The sequence below is a fragment of the Nerophis ophidion genome, linkage group LG06 (assembly GCF_033978795.1).
Source record: "Nerophis ophidion isolate RoL-2023_Sa linkage group LG06, RoL_Noph_v1.0, whole genome shotgun sequence".
NCBI classification, from domain to species: domain Eukaryota; kingdom Metazoa; phylum Chordata; class Actinopteri; order Syngnathiformes; family Syngnathidae; genus Nerophis; species Nerophis ophidion.
This window is the reverse complement of record NC_084616.1, coordinates 70,830,581-70,850,251: the sequence shown is the minus strand read 5'-3', so window position 1 is coordinate 70,850,251 and position 19,671 is coordinate 70,830,581. Positions and strand designations below refer to the sequence as shown.

Here is a 19,671-nt window from a genome sequence, read left to right as displayed (position 1 = left end):
TTTTACGGAAGGTTTTTTGTAGAGAATAAATGATGAAAAAAACACTTAATTGAATGGTTTAAAAGAGGAGAAAACACGAAAAAAATGAAAATACAATTTTGAAACATAGTTTATCTTCAATTTCGACCCTTTAAAATTCAAAATTCAACCGAAAAAAATGAAAAGAAAAACTAGTTAATTTGAATCTTTTTGAAAAAAAAAAAAAAAAAAGAATTTATGGAACATCATTAGTAATTTTTCCTGATTAAGATTAATTTTAGAATTTTGATGACATGTTTGAAATAAGTTAAAATCCAATATGCACTTTGTTAGAATATATAACAAATTGGACCAAGCTATATTTCTAACAAGACAAATCATTATTTCTTCTAGATTTTCCAGAACAAAAGATTTAAAAGAAATTCAAAAGACTTTGAAATAAGATTTAAATTTGATTCTACAGATGTTCTAGACTTGCCTGAATAATTTTTTTGAAATTTAATTATGATAAATTTGAAGAAATATTTCACAAATATTCTTCGTCGAAAAAACAGAAGCTAAAATGAAGAATTAAATTAAAATGTATTTACTATTCTTTACAATAATAAAAAAAAATACTTGAACATTGATTTAAATTGTCAGGAAAAAAGAGGAAGGAATTTAAAAGATAAAAAGATATATGTGTTTAAAAATACCAAAATCATTTTTAAGGTTGTATTTTTTCTCTAAAATTGTCTTTCTGAAAGTTATAAGAAGCAAAGTAAAAAAATAAATGAATTTATTTAAACAAGTGAAGACCAAGTCTTTCAAATATTTTCTTGGATTTTCTAATTCTATTTGAGTTTTGTCTCTCTTAGAATTAAAAATGTCGAGCAAAGCGAGACCAGCTTGCTAGTAAATGAATACAATTTTTAAAATAGAGGCAGCTCACTGGTAAGTGCTGCTATTTGAGCTATTTTTAGAACAGGCCAGCGGGCGACTAATCTGATCCTTACGGGCTACCTGGTGACCCCTGATTTATACACACATTTTTTCTCTCAATATGGCCACCCGAGTCAAAATATTTGCCCAGCTCTGCTGTGGATGAATGGAATAGACAGCATGTATGCAAATGTGTGCTGCACCTGAGTAAAATGTGTGCAGGTGCTGCAGTGAGACACTTTAACCACAGTGGGAGGGTGGGTGGGAGAGGGGGAGGAGAATGAGAGGACAACAGTAGAGAGAGAGAGAGAGAGAGAGAGAGAGAGGGAGGGAGTGAAGAAGGGGGAAAGGAGTGAGGAGGAAGGAAGCTTCGTTAGACAGTCAGATGTGCATTGTGAGTAGCTGGCTGGTTATCAACCTCTGTTTTCTGGTGTTTTTCCAGAGGAGGACAAGTTGGAAGAAAAAAGAAGAACCTGTGAGGAACACACTCCCAGAATGGATAACAGAGCTCTTCAGGCCGAGCCTTCACTGGCGTGGACCTCCACACTGTCGCTACTGGTCTCCATCCAGCACGCCCTGGGCCGCGCACGTCAATGAGGTATCGAACACGTGCATCGGAGACACTCATCCCACAACATTAGCTCTCTGGTTAATGTGCTGCAGCTGCACAAACGGTTGCATGAGCCTCCCTGGCAGGGCTGTCACGGCGAGCTACTTGTTCTGCAGCTTGCCAAAGGGTGGAAGGATGTTTACTGCAACTCTGCCTTGACTGGATCCACAGACAGGACAGTCAGCACACTTTTGTGGCGTTCCAGTCATACAGACCTTAAATTCTAAAACTGCCATAAAATCATGGCTCAGCTAAACCTCTAGCTTAGGTCTGGGCAATTATTTTGACTCGGGAGCTAAATTTAGAGAAAAAAATGTGTCTGTGGGCCGGTATATGTCTATTTTTAGGAACACTAATACAAAACCTCACAATAATGTCTGAAGGAATGCTAAAAAGGTTATGACGGACCGTCTTAAAAAACGGAATGCAATTTTTAATTTTTTTACCGGAAGAGACACCCAGAATGTACATGAAAATAAAGAATGCGGGATTTACAATATTAAATATGAGTGATAAAACACTGAATATTGACAACATATGAACGTCACCCCCCCTCCATCCACATATTTTACAATCAAGCGAAACACAACAAAAAGCAACAAACACAGCAAAATATGAACGCGAGGGGTAAAAATAAAAAACCCCACCTACAATCTGATATATGTGATATATCACTAAGCTTTAGAACTTTGTTGTAAAAATCTCCTTCCTCGTCACCCACATTTCAAACCCTGCAAACACTCTGTGGAAACACTCCCCACCCACACTGCTTGGTACCTCGTCTGAGCTGCTGTGACTTAGATGACCATAGTAACTAATTAGATTACTATAGTAACTAATTATATGACCATAGTAACTAATTAGATCACAATAGTAAATAATTAGATGACCATAGTAACTAATTAGATTACTATAGTAACTAATTAGATGACCATAGTAACTAATTAGATTACTATAGTAACTAAATAGATGACCCTAGTAACTAATTAGATTACTGTAGTAACTAAATAGATGACCATAGTAACTAATTAGATTACTGTAGTAACTAATTAGATGACCATAGTAACTAATTAGATTACTATAGTAACTAAATAGATGACCATAGTAACTAATTAGATTACTATAGTAACTAAATAGATGACCATAGTAACTAATTAGATTACTATAGTAACTAATTAGATGACCATAGTAACTAATTAGATTACTATAGTAACTAATTAGATTGCCATAGTAACTAATTAGATTACTATAGTAGCTAAATAGATGACCATAGTAACTAATTAGATTACTATAGTAACTAAATAGATGACCATAGTAACTAATTAGATGACCATAGTAACTAATTTGATTACTATAGTAACTAATTAGATGACCATAGTAACTAATTAGATGACCATAGTAACTATTTAGATTACTATAGTAACTAAATAGATGACCATAGTAACAAATTAGATTACTATAGTAACTAATTAGATGACCATAGTAACTAATTAGATGACCATAGTAACTATTTAGATTACTATAGTAACTAACTAGATGACCATAGTAACTAATTAGATGACCGTAGTAACTAATTAGATGACCATAGTAACTAATTAGATGACCATAGAAACTAATTAGATTACTATAGTAACTAATTGGATGACCATAGTAACTAATTAGATGACCATAGTAACTAATTAGATTACTGTAGTAACTAATTAAATGACCATAGTAACTAATTAGATTACTATAGTAACTAAATAGATGACCATAGTAACTAATTAGATTACTATAGTAACTAAATAGATGACCATAGTAACTAATTAGATTACTGTAGTAACTAAATAGATGACCATAGTAACTAATTAGATTACTGTAGTAACTAATTAGATGACCATAGTAACTAATTAGATGACCATAGTAACTAATGAGATGACCATAGTAACTAATTAGATTACTATAGTAACTAAATAGATGACCATAGTAACTAATTAGATTACTATAGTAACTAAATAGATGACCGTAGTAACTAATTCGATTACTACAGTAACTAAATAGATGACCATAGTAACTAATTAGATTACTGTAGTAACTAATTAGATGACCATAGTAACTAATTAGATGACCATAGTAACTAATTAGATGACCATAGTAACTAATTAGATTACTATAGTAACTAAATAGATGACCATAGTAACTAATTAGATTACTATAGTAACTAAATAGATGACCGTAGTAACTAATTCGATTACTACAGTAACTAAATAGATGACCATAGTAACTAATTAGATTACTGTAGTAACTAATTAGATGACCATAGTAACTAATTAGATGACCATAGTAACTAATTAGATGACCATAGTAACTAATTAGATGACCATAGTAACTAGTGTATCAGGCAAAATCGCAGATTCCAAGCATCGAAAGACTTAGTATAGTTCGGGGGTCGGCAACCCGCGGCTCTAGAGCCGCCCTAAAGGCTCTCTGGAGCTTTTTCAAAAATGAATGAAAAATGAAAAAAGATGAGGGGAAATAAAATATAAAAAATATATTTTTTGTTTTAATATAGTTTCTGTAGGAGGACAAACATGACACAAACATCCCTAATTTTTATAAAGCACACTGTTTGTTTTAAACATGCTTCACTGATTCGAGTATTTGGCGAGCAACGTTTTGTCCTACTAATTTTGCTGGTCCTTGAACTCACCGTAGTTTGTTTACACGTTTAATGTTCTCCGGCTTTCGTGTTTTATGCCACTTCTTTTTCTGTCTCGTTTTGTCCACCAAACTTTTAACGTTGTGCATGAATGCACAAAGGGGAGTTTTGTTGACGTTATTGACTTGTGTGGAGTGTTAATCAGACATATTTGGTCACTGCGCGACTGCAAGCTAATCGATGCTAACATGCTATTTAGGCTAGCTGTATGTACATATTGCATCATTATGCCTCATTTGTAGCTATATTTGAGCTCATTTGGTTTCCTTTCATATTTAGCCCTTCATATCATTTAATGTGGCCTGCCATATTTTTAATTTGGCCCACCATATTATTTAACAAGGCCCGTCATAGCAATTCATTTGGCCCTATATATCATTTAATGAGGCCTGCCATATTATTTAACTTGGCCCTCCAAATCATTTAATGTGGCGCGCCATATAATTGAATTTGGCCCTCCATATGATTTAATAAGACCCTCCATACTATTTAATTTAGCCTTCCATATCATTTAATAAGGCCCACTCTTATCATTTAAAGAGGCCCTCCATATCAATTAAATATGGCCAGCCATATTATTTAATTTGGCAAACTCCATATCATTTAAAGAGGACAGCCATGTTATTTTATTTGCCCCTCCATATTATTTAATTTGGCCCTCCACATCATTTAAGTGGTCCGACATATTATTTGACTTGGCCCTCCATCCATCCATCCATGCATCCATTCATCCATCCATTCATCCATCCATCCATCCATCCATCCATTTTCTACCGTTTGTCCATTTATTTAATATGGCCCTCCATTAAATTTAATAAGGGCCCCCCTTATTGTTTAATGAGGCCCTACACATCATTCAATGTGGCCTGCTATATTATTTCATCCATCCATCCATTTTCTACCGCTTATTCCCTTTCGGGGTCGCGGAGGGCGCTGGCGCCTATCTCAGCTACAATCGGGCGGAAGGCGGGGTACACCCTGGACAAGTCGCCACCTCATCGCAGGGCCAACACAGATAGACAGACAACATTCACACTCACATTCACACACTAGGGCCAATTTAGTGTTGCCAATCAACCTATCCCCAGGTGCATGTCTTTGGAAGTGGGAGGAAGCCGGAGTACCCGGAGGGAACCCACGCATTCACGGGGAGAACATGCAAACTCCACACAGAAAGATCCCGAGCCTGGATTTGAACCCAGGACTGCAGGACCTTCGTATTGTGAGGCAGACGCACTAACCCCTCTGCCACCGTGAAGCCCATATTATTTCATTTGACTCTCCATATCATTTATTGAGGCCTGTCATATAATTTCATTTGGCCCACCATATCATTTAATAAGGCCTGTCATATTATTTCATTTGGCCCACCATATCATTTAATAAGGCCTGTCATATTATTTCATTTGGCCCACCATATCATTTAATAAGGACTGCCCTTATCATATAATGAGGCCCTCCATATTAATCAATGTGGCCTGTCATATTATTTATTTGGCCCTCCATATCATTTAATAAGGCCAGCTATGTTATTTTATTTGCCCCTCCATATTGTTAATCAGGCCCGCCATATCATTTAATAAGACTCGCCATATTATTTAATTTGGCCCTCCATATCATTTAATGAGGCCAGGTATGTTATTTTACAAAACCCTTTTCCATATGAGTTGGGAAATTGTGTTAGATGTAAATATAAACGGAATACAATGATTTGCAAATCCTTTTCAACCCATATTCAGTTGAATATGCTACAAAGACAACATATTTGATGTTCAAACTCATAAACTTTATTTTCTGTTTTTTGCAAATAATAATTAACTTAGAATTTCATGGCTACAACATGTGCCAAAGTAGTTGGGAAAGGGCATGTTCACCACTGTGTTACATCACCTTTTCTTTTAACAACACTCAATAAACATTTGGGAACTGAGGAAACTAATTGTTGAAGCTTTGAAAGTGGAATTCTTTCCCATTCTTGTTTTATGTACAGCTTTAACAGACCGGGGTCTTGTCGTATTTTACGCTTCATAATCCGCCACACATTTTCGATGAGAGACAGGTCTGGACTGCAGGCGAGCCCGGAAAGTACCCGCACTCTTTTACTACGAAGCCACGCTGTTGTAACACATAGCTTGGCAATGTCTTGCTGAAATAAGCAGGGGCGTCCATCATAACGTTACTTGGGTGACAACATTTGTTGCTTCAAAACCTGTATGGACCATTCAGCATTATTGGTGCCTTCACAGATGTGTAAGTTACCCATGCCTTGGGCACTAACACACCCCCATACCATCACAGATGCTGGCTTTTGAACTTTGCGCCTATAACAATCCAAATGGTTATTTTCCTCTTTGTTCTGGAGGACACCACGTGCACAGTTTCCAAATATAATTTGAAATGTGAACTCGTCAGACCAAAGAACATTTTTCCACTTTGCATCAGTCCATCTAAGATGAGCTCGGGCCCAGCGAAGCAGGCTTCGTTTCTGGGTGTTGTTGATAAATGGGCTTTGCTTTGCATAGTACGTGACGTGAATTATATTTATATAGCGCTTTTCTCAAGTGACTAAAAGCGCTTTACATAGTGAAACCCAATATCTAAGTTACATTTAAACCAGTGTCGGTGGCACTGGGAGCAGGTGGGTAAAGTGTCTTGCCCAAGGACACAACAGCAGTGACTAGGATGGCGGAAGCGGGAATCGAACCTGCAACCCTCAAGTTGCTGGCACGGCCACTCTACCAACCGAGCTATACTGCATAGTAGAGCTTTAACTTGCACTTACAGATGTAGCGACCAACTGTAGTTACTGACAGTGGTTTTATGAAGTGTTCCTGAGCCCATGTGGTGATATCCTTTACACACTGATGTAGGTTTTTGATGCACTACCACCTGAGGGATCAAAGGTCGCAATATCATCGCTTACGTGCAGTTGTTCCTCCAAATTCTCTGAACCTTTTGATGATTTCACGGACCGTAGATGGTAAAATCCCTAAATTCCTTGCAATAGCTCGTTGAGAAATGTTGTTCTAAAACTGTTCGACAATTTGCTTACAAAGTGCTGACCCTCGCCCCATCCTTGTTTGTGAATTACTTAGCATTTTTTGCAAAGCTGTTTTTATACCCAATCATGGCACCCACCTGTTCCCAATTAGCCTACACGCCTCTGGGATGTTCCAAATAAGTGTTTGATGAGCATTCCTCAACTTTATCAGTATTTTTTGCTACCTTTCCCAACTTCTTTGTCACGTGTTGCTGGCATACAATTCTAAAGTTAATGATTATTTGCAAAAATAAAATAAAGTTTATGAGTTTGAACATCAAATATGTTGTCTTTGTAGTGCATTCAACTGAATATGGGTTGAAAATGATTTGCAAATCATTGTATTCTGTTTATATTTACATCTAACACAATTTCCCAACTCATATGGAAACTGGGTTTGTATTTTCTCCTCCATATCATCGAGGCCAGCCATATTATTTAAGATGGCACTCCGTATCATTTAACGAGGCCCGCCATATTATTTGACATGGCCCGCAATATCATTTAAAGTGGCCTGCGAAAACTTGGAAATAATGTGTGACAATAAAACATTGTATCTTTTTTGCTAAATATATTTGTCCTCTCAGTTTTGACAGAAAAAACTGTGCTGGGTACTATCGCACGACTGCTAAACTTGAATGTTGTCTGATCCTGTAACAAGATATTTTTAAGTATCTGCTTGTCACCTTGACTTCAAAGCAAATGATCAATTGGTCGGTTAGTAAAGAACATGATGAATGCTTAGTCAGTTAGGTAAAAATATCATGAGGCGATTATACATTCATGTACATCATATTGTAGTGTCCTGGAAGAGTTAGTGCTGCAAGGGGTTCTGGGTATTTTGTCAGGCTTGCCCCTGACAGTTCGGTTGTGTTTTAGTTTTTCCTCTGCGTTTGTCTTTGTTTCCTGTCAGCGCTCTTATTTTTTCCGTTTCCTGTTTGTCTCCCTGAGTGCTGTGTCTCCCCAGCTGTGGCTGATTGATACCTGGCCACACCTGGTGTCAATCAGCCAGATACTATTTAAAGCTGCCTTCCCCTCCAGTCAGTTCTGGGTTATTGTCACCACTACCTGTCAATGTCATTAATACTTATCGTTGTAGCTGTGTCTACTTCTGTTCACTCTGCTCATGTCATAGTTCCTTTGTGTCACAGTAAGTGTTTCTAGTCCACAGTTAGCCTTTGTGCTAGTTTTTGTTCATAGCCAGGTTTGCTCTCCGCGTTGTGCGCACCTTTTGTTTGTACCCTTTTGTTTGTTCTTTCTTCAGTGTTAAATTAAATCATGTTTACCTGCACAATGCCTGCCGCCTTCTCTGCATCTTGGGGTTCGTCAACAACAACATGTGACATATTTGTTCTGTTGTGTTCATGAGGCGATTATACATTCATGTACATCATATTGTAGCGTCCTGGAAGAGTTAGTGCTGCAAGGGGTTCTGGGTATTTTGTCAGGCTTGCCCCTGACAGTTCGGTTGTGTTTTAGTTTTTCCTCTGCGTTTGTCTTTGTTTCCTGTCAGCGCTCTTATTTTTTCCGTTTCCTGTTTGTCTCCCTGAGTGCTGTGTCTCCCCAGCTGTGGCTGATTGATACCTGGCCACACCTGGTGTGAATCAGCCAGATACTATTTAAAGCTGCCTTCCCCTCCAGTGAGTGCTGGGTTATTGTCACCACTACCTGTCAATCTCATTAATACTTATCGTTGTAGCTGTGTCTACTTCTGTTCACTCTGCTCATGTCATAGTTCCTTTGTGTCACAGTAAGTGTTTCTAGTCCACAGTTAGCCTTTGTGCTAGTTTTTGTTCATAGCCAGGTTTGTTCTCCGCCTTGTGCGCACCTTTTGTTTGTACCCTTTTGTTTGTTCTTTTTTCAGTGTTAAATTAAATCATGTTTACCTGCACGATGCCTGCCGCCTTCTCTGCATCTTGGGGTTCGTCAACAACAACATGTGACATATTTGTTCTGTTGTGTTTATGTTGTGTTACGGTGCGGATGTTCTCCCGAAATGTGTTTGTCATTTTTGTTTGGTGCGGGTTCACAGTGTGGCGCATATTTGTAACAGTGTTGAAGTTGTTTGTACGGCCACCCTCAGTGTGACCTGTATGGCTGTTGACTAAGTATGCCTTGCTTTTTCTTGTGTGTGTGTTAAAAGCTATAGATATTATGTGACTGGGCATTTATCGGCCGATAACATCGGCAGTCTGATATTATCTGACATCTATAGAAAGTAATATTAGTAAGATATATTACTAGATATTGCACTCATTTGCTTTGTCACCTTTTTGTTCGGGTAGCTCAACATATCCGATTGTTCCTCGCCACATTCGCACTCAAACAATCGAGTATACTGTCATTATTTTTGGGCCTCAATTAGGCATTTCAGGCATATAAATTGACACGTTGATTTAAAACATCAATACTAATAGTATTAGCGCACTGTTCAATATCCTGGGCATTTGGGCTGCAGCTATGGATTATTTTAGCAAATGAGTAATTGATCCAAAGACATGCACCTGGGGAGAGGTTGATTGGTAACACTAAAAAGAAAAAAAATTGTCCCTAGTGTGTGAATGTGAGTGTGAATGTTGTCTGTCTATCTGTGTTGGCCCTGCGATGAGGTGGCGACTTGTCCAGGGTGTACGCCGCCTTCCGCCCGAATGCAGCTGAGATAGGCTCCAGCACCCCCCGCGACCTAAAGGGACAAGCGGTAGAAAATGGACGAATGGATGGAGTTATGGATTGTTCAATTTGTTCCTTTAATTGAGTAAAATTCCCTTTTTTTTAAATTTAGCCTCAATGCGTCTTTTAGGGAAAAAAGTTTAAATGAACAAAGATCAATCAATGTTTATTTATATAGCCCCAAATCACAAATGTCTCAAAGGACTGCACAAATCATTACGACTACAACATCCTCGGAAGAACCCACAAAAGGGCAAGGAAAACTCACACCCAGTGGGCAGGGAGAATTCACATCCAGTGGGACGCCAGTGACAATGATGACTATGAGAAACCTTGGAGAGGACCTCAGATGTGGGCAACCCCCCCCCCCTAGGGGACCGAAAGCAATGGATGTCGAGCGGGTCTAACATGATACTGTGAAAGTTCAATCCATAGTGGCTCCAACACAGCCGCAAGAGTTCAGTTCAAGCGGATCCAAGACAGCAGCGAGAGTCCCGTCCACAGGAGACCATCTCAAGCGGAGGCGGATCAGCAGCGTAGAGATGTCCCCAACCGATACAGGCGAGCGGTCCATCCTGGGTCCCGACGAGCAGTCCATCCTGGGTCTCGACTCTGGACAGCCAGTACTTCATCCATGGTCATCGGACCGGACCCCCTCCACAAGGGAGGGGGGGACATAGGAGAAAGTAAAGAAGCGGCAGATCAACTGGTCTAAAAAGGAGGTCTATTTAAAGGCTAGAGTATACAGATGAGTTTTAAGGTGAGACTTAAATGCTTCTACTGAGGTAGCATCTCGAACTGTTACCGGGAGGGCATTCCAGAGTACTGGAGCCCGAACGAAAAACGCTCTATAGCCCGCAGACTTTTTTTGGGCTCTAGGAATTTTCTAATGACCTTTTTTTTCTCATCATAAATGTACATAATATTGAAATTGTACTTTTGCTATGAGAGCATCACTATGCTCTAAATTACTTAAAGTAAAACAAACAAACAAACAAAAAGACCAGTGTAGCCTAAAACCAGGTTATAGATAATAAAGAACCAGACAAAAAGACTCTGAGAAAGTACGATAAATTGTGTGACTTACGTGCGGGGGGTCGCAGCTTACTGTGAGTTTCCTTCCCCCGAGATGAAAACGGACCACTCCGGACAGGACGTGCAGGTAGGAACATAATTTCTTCTCTAAATGTCAAACAAGTACCAAAATCTAAAAACAAGCCAAAGGACAAATGTGCCAAACGCACTCGAAGCAAATGCTAACACTTAGCATAAGCAAAAAGACAAGGAATACTCACGTAACTGTGGTAAGAAGCAAACAATGAAGCCAGGCCGACTGACAGGCAAATACAGGCTTAAATAATACCTCTGATTAGTACTCGGGGAACAGGTGAGCCTCCTGAACACCAATCAGAGACAGGTGAAAAAAATAAGTAGCCAAGGTAACAAACTCAAGGGGTGCACAACAACAGGAACTAAGGGAGTCCAGAACTAACAGAAAATAACAAAAAACGTGATCATGGATCATGACAGTGACATTGTACTCAATAATTGAACACATGCACATTTCAAAAGATGCATTCTACATCGGAGGAGTGGTCTTTGATTTTTGGAACAACTCGTTAGCTTAAACATGCTATCATGTATTTACATGCCCTCATGTTATGCAAGTTAAACAACCTGCATAAGATGCAGTCGCTGCCAAAATAGACTTTTACCTTGTTTCTGCTTGTTTGCTGCTCTTAAATATGCGGGATGATTTCTGGTGACGTGTTGCATCATCAATGCTAGCTCTGCTTGACAGTGCAAACATTTCCCCCCCAGATGTCCGTCTTTTTCACTTTTAAATGATCGCAAAACTTCTCTCCCGTCTTCTTTGGGCCTTTTGCTCTCTTTCCAACTTGTGGTTGTTGTTCTATGGGACATCTCCCATTATCGGCACTTTGCTGTCCCCGCCACACACACACACACCCGGGCCACACCACCGGCAGTGTGATCTGCATCACCGATAGGTACACCGCTCTCGTGTGTGCTCTATTGGGACTGTATGAGCTCGGTGGGTAGAGTGGCCGTGCCAGCAACTTGACGGTTCCAGGTTCGATCCCCGCTTCCGCGATCCTCGTCACTGCCGTTGTGTCCTTGAGCAAGACACTTTACCCACCTGCTCCCAGTGCCACCAACACTGGTTTAAATGTAACTTATAGGCCTACTGAAATTAGATTTTTTTATTTAAACGGGGATAGCAGGTCCATTCTATGTGTCATACTTGATCATTTCGCGATATTGCCATATTTTTGCTGAAAGGATTTAGTAGAGAAAATCGTTGATAAAGTTCGAAACTTTTGGTCGCTAATAAAAAGGCCTTGCCTTTGCCGGAAGTCGCAGACGATGATGTTTATAATGGGAGCCTCCAGCAGCAAGAGCTATTCGGACTGAAGAAACGACAATTTCCCCATTAATTTGAGCGAGGATGAAAGATTTGTGGATGAGAAAAGTGAGAGTGAAAGACTAGAAGAACTAATAATGGGAAATCCCTTATCTTTCTATTGTGTTGCTAGTGTTTTAGTGAGATAAATAGTACCTGATAGACGGAGGGGTGTGTCCACGGGTGACTTGACGCCAGTCTCTGAGGGAAGTCGACGGCAACTGCATGGACGGCGCAAGCTCAGCTGATCTCCGGTAAGAGGCGACTTTTTACCACAATTTTCTCACCGAAACCTGCCGGTTGACAAGTGGTCGGGAACCATGTTCGCCTGACCGCTCTGATCCGTAGCAAAGCTTCACCCCCGGGAATTTTAAACAAGGAATCACCGTGTGTTTGTGTGGCTAAAGGCTAAAACTTCCCACCTCCATCTTTCTACTTTGACTTCTCTATTATTAATTGAACAAATTGCAAAAGATTCAGCAACACAGATGTCCAGAATATTGTTTAATTTTGCCATGAAAAGAGATGACTTTTAGCCGAAAACGGTGCTGCGCTAATATGTCTGCTACAACCCGGGACGTCACGCACACGTGACATTTTCAACAAAAAACTCCGCTGGGAATTTAAAATTGTAATTTAGTAAACTACAAAGGCCGTATTGGCATGTGTTGCAATGTTAAGATTTCATCATTGATATATAAACTATCAGACTGTGTAGTAGTGGGTTTCAGTAGGCCTTTAGATATTGGGTTTCACTATGTAAAAGCGCTTTGAGTCACTAGAGAAAAGCGCTATATAAATTTAATTCACTTCACTATTGGAGCATATCCATGTATTTGACTCAGTTCTGTTTCAGTTTATGTGGAAGATGCACACGATACAATGTAATGCATCACACAATTCCAGTTGTTTCATTTCAGCACGTCCGAAAAGGAGTAGGAAGAAGCAGAGCTTATTTAATCCTACCCTTTTTCATACCATAGCAATTGTATCCAATTTCCTTGTACTCTTAACATAACAGTGAACAAATAAATAATAGATAATATACCATAATAAACATACAAATATTAAATACATACTGTATATAATCTTTGTCTCAATAAAAAAAGGGACAGAAGGGTTCAAGATGTTCATCCTAATTCTTGTCCCGTGTACTTTGTGAACACTTGTAGCTTCAACAGGTCTCTTAAACTGAATCATACAGGAGCTTTGTTTGATTTCTTTGTTTAATCCATTTCATTATTTAATTCCCCATCATTTATATACTAAAGGTTCTAAGTGCTGTACCAGCATACAAATGTTTTGAATTAAGATTTTACTCTAAGTTTATATTTCTCCTCTTTTGTTGAGCGGGGGGTGTATATATTTTACAGTATTTCTTATATATATATATATATATATATATATATATATTTAGGGACGGCGTGGCGCAGTGGGAGAGTTGCCGTGCGCAACCCAAGGGTCCCTCGTTCAAATCCCACCTAGTACCAACCTCGTTGTGTCCTGAGCAAGACACTTCACCCTTGCTCCTGATGGGTGCTGGTTGGCACCTTGCATGGCAGCTCCCTCCATCAGTGTGTGAATGGGTAAATGTGGAAGTAGTGTCAAAGCGCTTTGAGTACCTTGAAGGTAGAAAAGCGCTATACAAGTACAACCCATTTATCATTTATATGTATATATATATTGGATTATCCAGAGAATAGTGCTCGATACCGTGGTAGAGCGCAATATGTATGTGTGGGAAAAATCCCAAGACTATTTCATCTCTGCAGAACTGTTTCATGAGGGGTTCCCTCAATCATCAGGAGATTTTTATTAACCGAAGGAGCGTTTAAAGCCAGATGGAGTAATCACAAGGCCTCCTTTAGAAACCAGACCTTGCGGAATCCTACAGAACTCAGCTAGCACATTTGGAACCTCAAAGACAATAATGTTGGATATTCAATAACATAGCAAATTTTTGCATCCAGCACACTTTACAACAGTGGTAATTAACGATGCAACCTATGCTTAAAAGAGAAATTGTTTATTATATGTCATTCAGACGGGCTTCACGGTGGCAGAAGGGGTTAGTGCGTCTGCCTCACAATACGAAGGTCCTGCAGTCCTGGGTTCAAATCCAGGCTCGGGATCTTTCTGTGTGGAGTTTGCATGTTCTCCCCGTGACTGCGTGGGTTCCCTCCGGGTACTCCGGCTTCCTCCCACTTCCAAAGACATGCACCTGGGGATAGGTTGATTGGCAACACTAAATTGGCCCTAGTGTGTGAATGTGAGTGTGAATGTTGTCTGTCTATCTGTGTTGGCCCTGCGATGAGGTGGCGACTTGTCCAGGGTGTACACCGCCTTCCGCCCGATTGTAGCTGAGATAGGCGCCAGCGCCCCCCGCAACCCCAAAAAGGGAATAAGCGGTAGAAAAATGGATGGATGGATGTCATTCAGACCTGTCATCCCTCTTAGCACCGACAGTTGCGAACTTTATCGTGGATGTTCTCTACAAAATCCCAAAAATATGCCAATATATGACACATAGAATGGACCTGCTATCCCCGTTTAAATAAGAAAATCTAGTTTCAGTAGGGGGCTTCACGGTGGCAGAGGGGTTAGTGCGTCTGCCTCACACTACGAAGTTCCTGCAGTCTTGGGTTCAAATCCAGGCTCGGTATCTTTCTGTGTGGAGTTTGCATGTTCTCCCCGTGAATGCGTGGGTTCCCTCCGGGTACTCCGGCTTCCTCCCACCTCCAAAGACATGCACCTGGGGATAGGTTGATTGGCAACACTAAATTGGCCCTAGTGTGTGAATGTGAGTGTGAATGTTGTCTGTCTATCTGTGTTGGCCCTGCGATGAGGTGGCGACTTGTCCAGGGTGTACACCGCCTTCCGCCCGATTGTAGCTGAGATAGGCGCCAGCGCCCCCCGCAACCCCAAAAAGGGAATAACCGGTAGAAAAATGGATGGATGGATGTCATTCAGACCTGTCATCCCTCTTAGCACCGACAGTTGCGAACTTTATCGTGGATGTTCTCTGCTAAATCCCAAAAATATGGCAATATATGACACATAGAATGGACCTGCTATCCCCGTTTAAATAAGAAAATCTAGTTTCAGTAGGCCTTTAAATTAATTGGATTGTTTTTTTTTCCCAGTTTTGTGCCTGTAAGATGCACATGCACCACAGAAAGTTGATTATGACATAATTATTAGCAAAAACAATATAAAGTTCCATTAAATGCCGGTAAATGCAATGGAACTCTGATCAATGTATGTACAGAATATTTCTTACTATTTACTCTTTAAAAGAAAAATAGTGTCGGCCTTAAGACGCATGCACCCTTTTTTTTTTTTTCTTCTTCCCCTCAGTAATATATTCCATGTGAGGGAGAAGTTGCTGCTTGCACGTGTCGCCTTTTTTTTTTTGCAGCGTCTGTGTGAAAAGTCAGCACCAACGTGACGGTTACAGTGCAAAGCAAGGCGCTGTAAGCACAGCGGGGCAGGTAGGCGCACGTCCGGGGTATGTTGCACCACTGCCGCTCGTTAAAAAACTGTACACGGCTCACTCAGCGCTGCTCTGATGTTTAATAGGGCGACCAAGTTCAGGGAGGGGGGTCCACAAGTAAGGGCTTCATGTGGAAAATGTGGGTTTGTTGACATGGCTTCATGAGCACATGTATCGCATTCAACAGGCGGCCTAATGAGGTTTTTGTGACTCATCAGCATCTACCTGAAAGTCGAACTTTGAATAAAGTCAACCGAGGTTGGCTGACTGCCATGATGATGACTAAATGTTGTGTCACGTTCAGTTTGCGGGCTGTCTGGCTGTTAATGCCAGAGCAAATATTGTCCTCAGTGGGTTGTCTGATTTCCGAGCGGGCTTGAACACAGCATCTGGATGGCGGACACATCTGTAAGTTACATTATAGCCACGTCCACATACACCAGGGGTGTCCAAACTTTTTCCACTGAGGGCCGCACACTGAAAAATCAAAGCAAGCGGAGGCAATTTTGATTATTTTTTTATTTTAAAAAAACAATACAATAGAGCTTCACGGTGGCAGAGGGGTTAGTGCGTCTGCCTCACAATACGAAGGTCCTGCAGTCCCGGGTTCAAATCCAGGCTCGGGATCTTGCTGTGTGGAGTTTGCATGTTCTCCCCGTGAATGCGTGGGTTCCCTCCGGGTACTCCGGCTTCCTCCCACTTCCAAAGACATGCACCTGGGGATAGGTTGATTGGCAACACTAAATTGTGTGAATGTGAGTGTGAATGTTGTCTGTCTATCTGTGTTGGCCCTGCGATGAGGTGGCAACTTGTCCAGGGTGTACCCTGCCTTCCGCCCAATTGTAGCTGAGATAAGCGCCAGCGACCCCCGCGACCCCGAAAGGGAATAAGCGGTAGAAAATGGATGGAAAACCATACATGTACAAAAAATATACATGTGGGCGCTGTCACGCCAAATTTCTTCTCCCTACAAAAACCTTTCCCCACCCCCATTTACTTATTACCAACCGAGCGGTATAGCTCGGTTGGTAGAGCGGCCGTGCCAGCAACTTGAGGGTTGCAGGTTCGATCCCCGCTTCCGCCTTCCTAGTCAATGCCTTTGTGTCCTTGGGCAAGACACTTTACCCACCTGCTCCCAGTGCCACCCACGCTGGTTTAATTGTAACTTGGATATTGGGTTTCACTATGTAAAGCGCTTTGAGTCACTTGAGAAAAGCGCTATATAATTCACTTCACACTTCAAAACAAGCAATTCGTGCACTTTTGTGCATGATGTCACTAAGATGACATATAGACTTCGACTTCCTTTTTATTGTCATTCAAATTTGAACTTTACAGTACAAATAAGAACACAATTTTGTTGCATTAGCTCTCGGTAGTGCAGGATAAAAAATAGCAATAAGGTGCAAATAAATAGATTATTGTACAGATTGAACTTTTGCATATTAATCCAGGTTTATGGATGTATGTTATATTGTCTTTTTTACTCCAGCGAGTTAATCCATTTTGGGGAGAGTTGAGTGGATAATTTAATTATGATGCGTTCAAGAGTCTTACGGCCTGAGGGAAGAAGCTGTTACAGAACCTGGAGGTTCTGTTACGGAGGCTGCGGAACCTCTTTCTAGAGTCCAGCAGTGAAAACAGTCCTTGGTGGGGGTGGGAGGAGTCTTTGCAGATTTTCTGAGCCCTGGTCAGGCAGCAGCTTTTTGCAATCTCCTGGATAGGAGGAAGAGGAGTCCTGATAATATCATAATATCATAACAAATCAAAACAACACTAAATTAAAGTGCACTTTTTGTACAGAACGCCACTACAATAGTTTAAAACAAATAAAGTGCACTTTTGTGCATGATGTCACACAAGATGTTTCAATAACTCTTTAATAAAAATGAGCTGCATAATAGAACATCAAATAGGGTTTGTCCTTCGTTATGTGGGAGGTTCCAGCGGACATTATCTGCTTTTGTTGTTGACTATTTTTTTCATACGGTGCTGATGTGGAAATTTTGCCTTGGCATTTTGTTGGTGTGGCACTGAATTGAGATGTTGACATGCGGAGTAAACACTCTTCATTCTCTAGCGGGTGGCTTTTCAAATGATACTACATATTAGCAGCGGTGCTACTTTTTGTAGCAACGCTTTTGCCCCACACTTGACAAATTACGGTTGTCTGTTCGACATATTCCCACTTGAAGCCGAACCACCGCCAGACGATGGACCCCCTGCTGTTTTTCTTGGGAATTAATACTTTCTTCATTTGTAACCAGATTGGCACATTCTTTCTTTCGTATTACCACTCGCACGGCTCCGCTAGCATCACAGCTAACGTTACCCATGCTGCTACCTCTCTGCTCCGCAAGGGCGTATACGTAATTGACGTATGTAAGAATGTGCGCTTGCTGTCTGTGAGAAGGAGAGAGAAGAAAGGGTGAAGAAGAGCCTGTAGTGTAATGCCAGCAGCTAAAAGCAACTGCGTGAGAATGTATACTCCAATATCACGATATAGTCATTTTCTATATCGCATAGAGACAAACCTGCGATATATCGAGTATATCGCCCAGCCCTACCATAATTATACCCTCTCGTGATGATATTGTACCGTGAGCGTTTGATATCATTACATCCCTAGTCCCAACTAAATTGCTTTGTCACCTGCAACTACAAACTAAGACGTGAATGCGTTAATATATTTTGGCATTTATTCACCTACTTTGAACTGCTTTTAGCATCTTTAATGCAAAAAATTAGATCCCCCTGACCTAAGGGATTACATTTCAAACTTTGGCAACTAGAGCGAGACCCCCCAGGGTATGATAATAACCATAGAACCACAAATACGACTTACAATGTCTCCAATAAAAAGCTTCCCAACACACATTTTTACTGCGCTTCAAGCGTTAATTTCTATTATTTTAGTTCCATCTTACATTATTCCTCTGGTAAAACTATTTTTAAATTCGACCAACTTAGATATTAACCATCCATCAGATTGTGTTCTACAAACCCTGTTTCCATATGAGTTGGGGATTGATTGATTGATACTTTTATTAGTAGATTACACAGTTCAGTACATATTCCGTACAATTGACCACTAAATGGTAACACCCCAATAAGTTTTTCAACTTGTTTAAGTCGGGGTCCACGTTAATCAATTCATGGTACAAATATATACTATCAGCATAATACAGTCATCACACAAGTTAATCATCATAGTATGTACATTGAATTACTTACATTATTTACAATCCAGGCGATGGGATGAGGAGCTTTGGTTGATATCAGTACTTCAGTCATCAACAATTGCATCAACAGAGAAATGTGGACATTGAAACAGTGTAGGTCTTACTTAGTAGGATATGTACAGCCAGCAGAGAACATAGTGAGTTCACATAGCATAAGAACAAGTATATACATTAGAAGTACATTTGAGTTGTTTATAATCCGGGGAGGTGGGATGTGAATGGAGGAGGGTATTAGTAAAGTGTTGAAGTTGCCTGGAGGTGTTGTTTTAGAGCGGTTTTGAAGGAATATAGAGATGCACTTACTTTTACACCTGTTGGGAGTGCATTCCACATTGATGTGGCATAGAAAGAGAATGAGTTAAGACCTTTGTTAGATCGGAATCTGGCTTTAACGTGGTTTGTGGAGCTCCCCCTGGTGTTGCGGTTATGGCGGTCATTTACGTTAAGGAAGTAGTTTGACATGTACTTCGGTATCAGGGAGGTGTAGCGGATTTTATAGACTAGGCTCAGTGCAAGTTGTTTTACTCTGTCCTCCACCCTGAGCCAGCCCACTTTGGAGAAGTGGGTTGGATTGAGGTGTGATCTGGGGTGGAGGT

The 19,671-nt window shown here is 40.4% G+C and overlaps 1 protein-coding gene across 2 annotated transcripts in view; it reads left to right on the top strand.

Annotated features, from left to right (window-relative positions):
• Positions 1-1,232: 1,232 nt before the first annotated feature.
• arhgef19 (Rho guanine nucleotide exchange factor (GEF) 19) overlaps positions 1,233-19,671 on the top strand; it is an 80,504-nt gene continuing 62,065 nt past the window's right edge. For both annotated transcript variants that reach the window (XM_061904761.1, XM_061904760.1), the window contains exon 1: positions 1,233-1,498. The gene's annotated coding sequence lies outside the window, so the exon portion shown is untranslated. The remainder of the gene's footprint in view (positions 1,499-19,671) is intronic.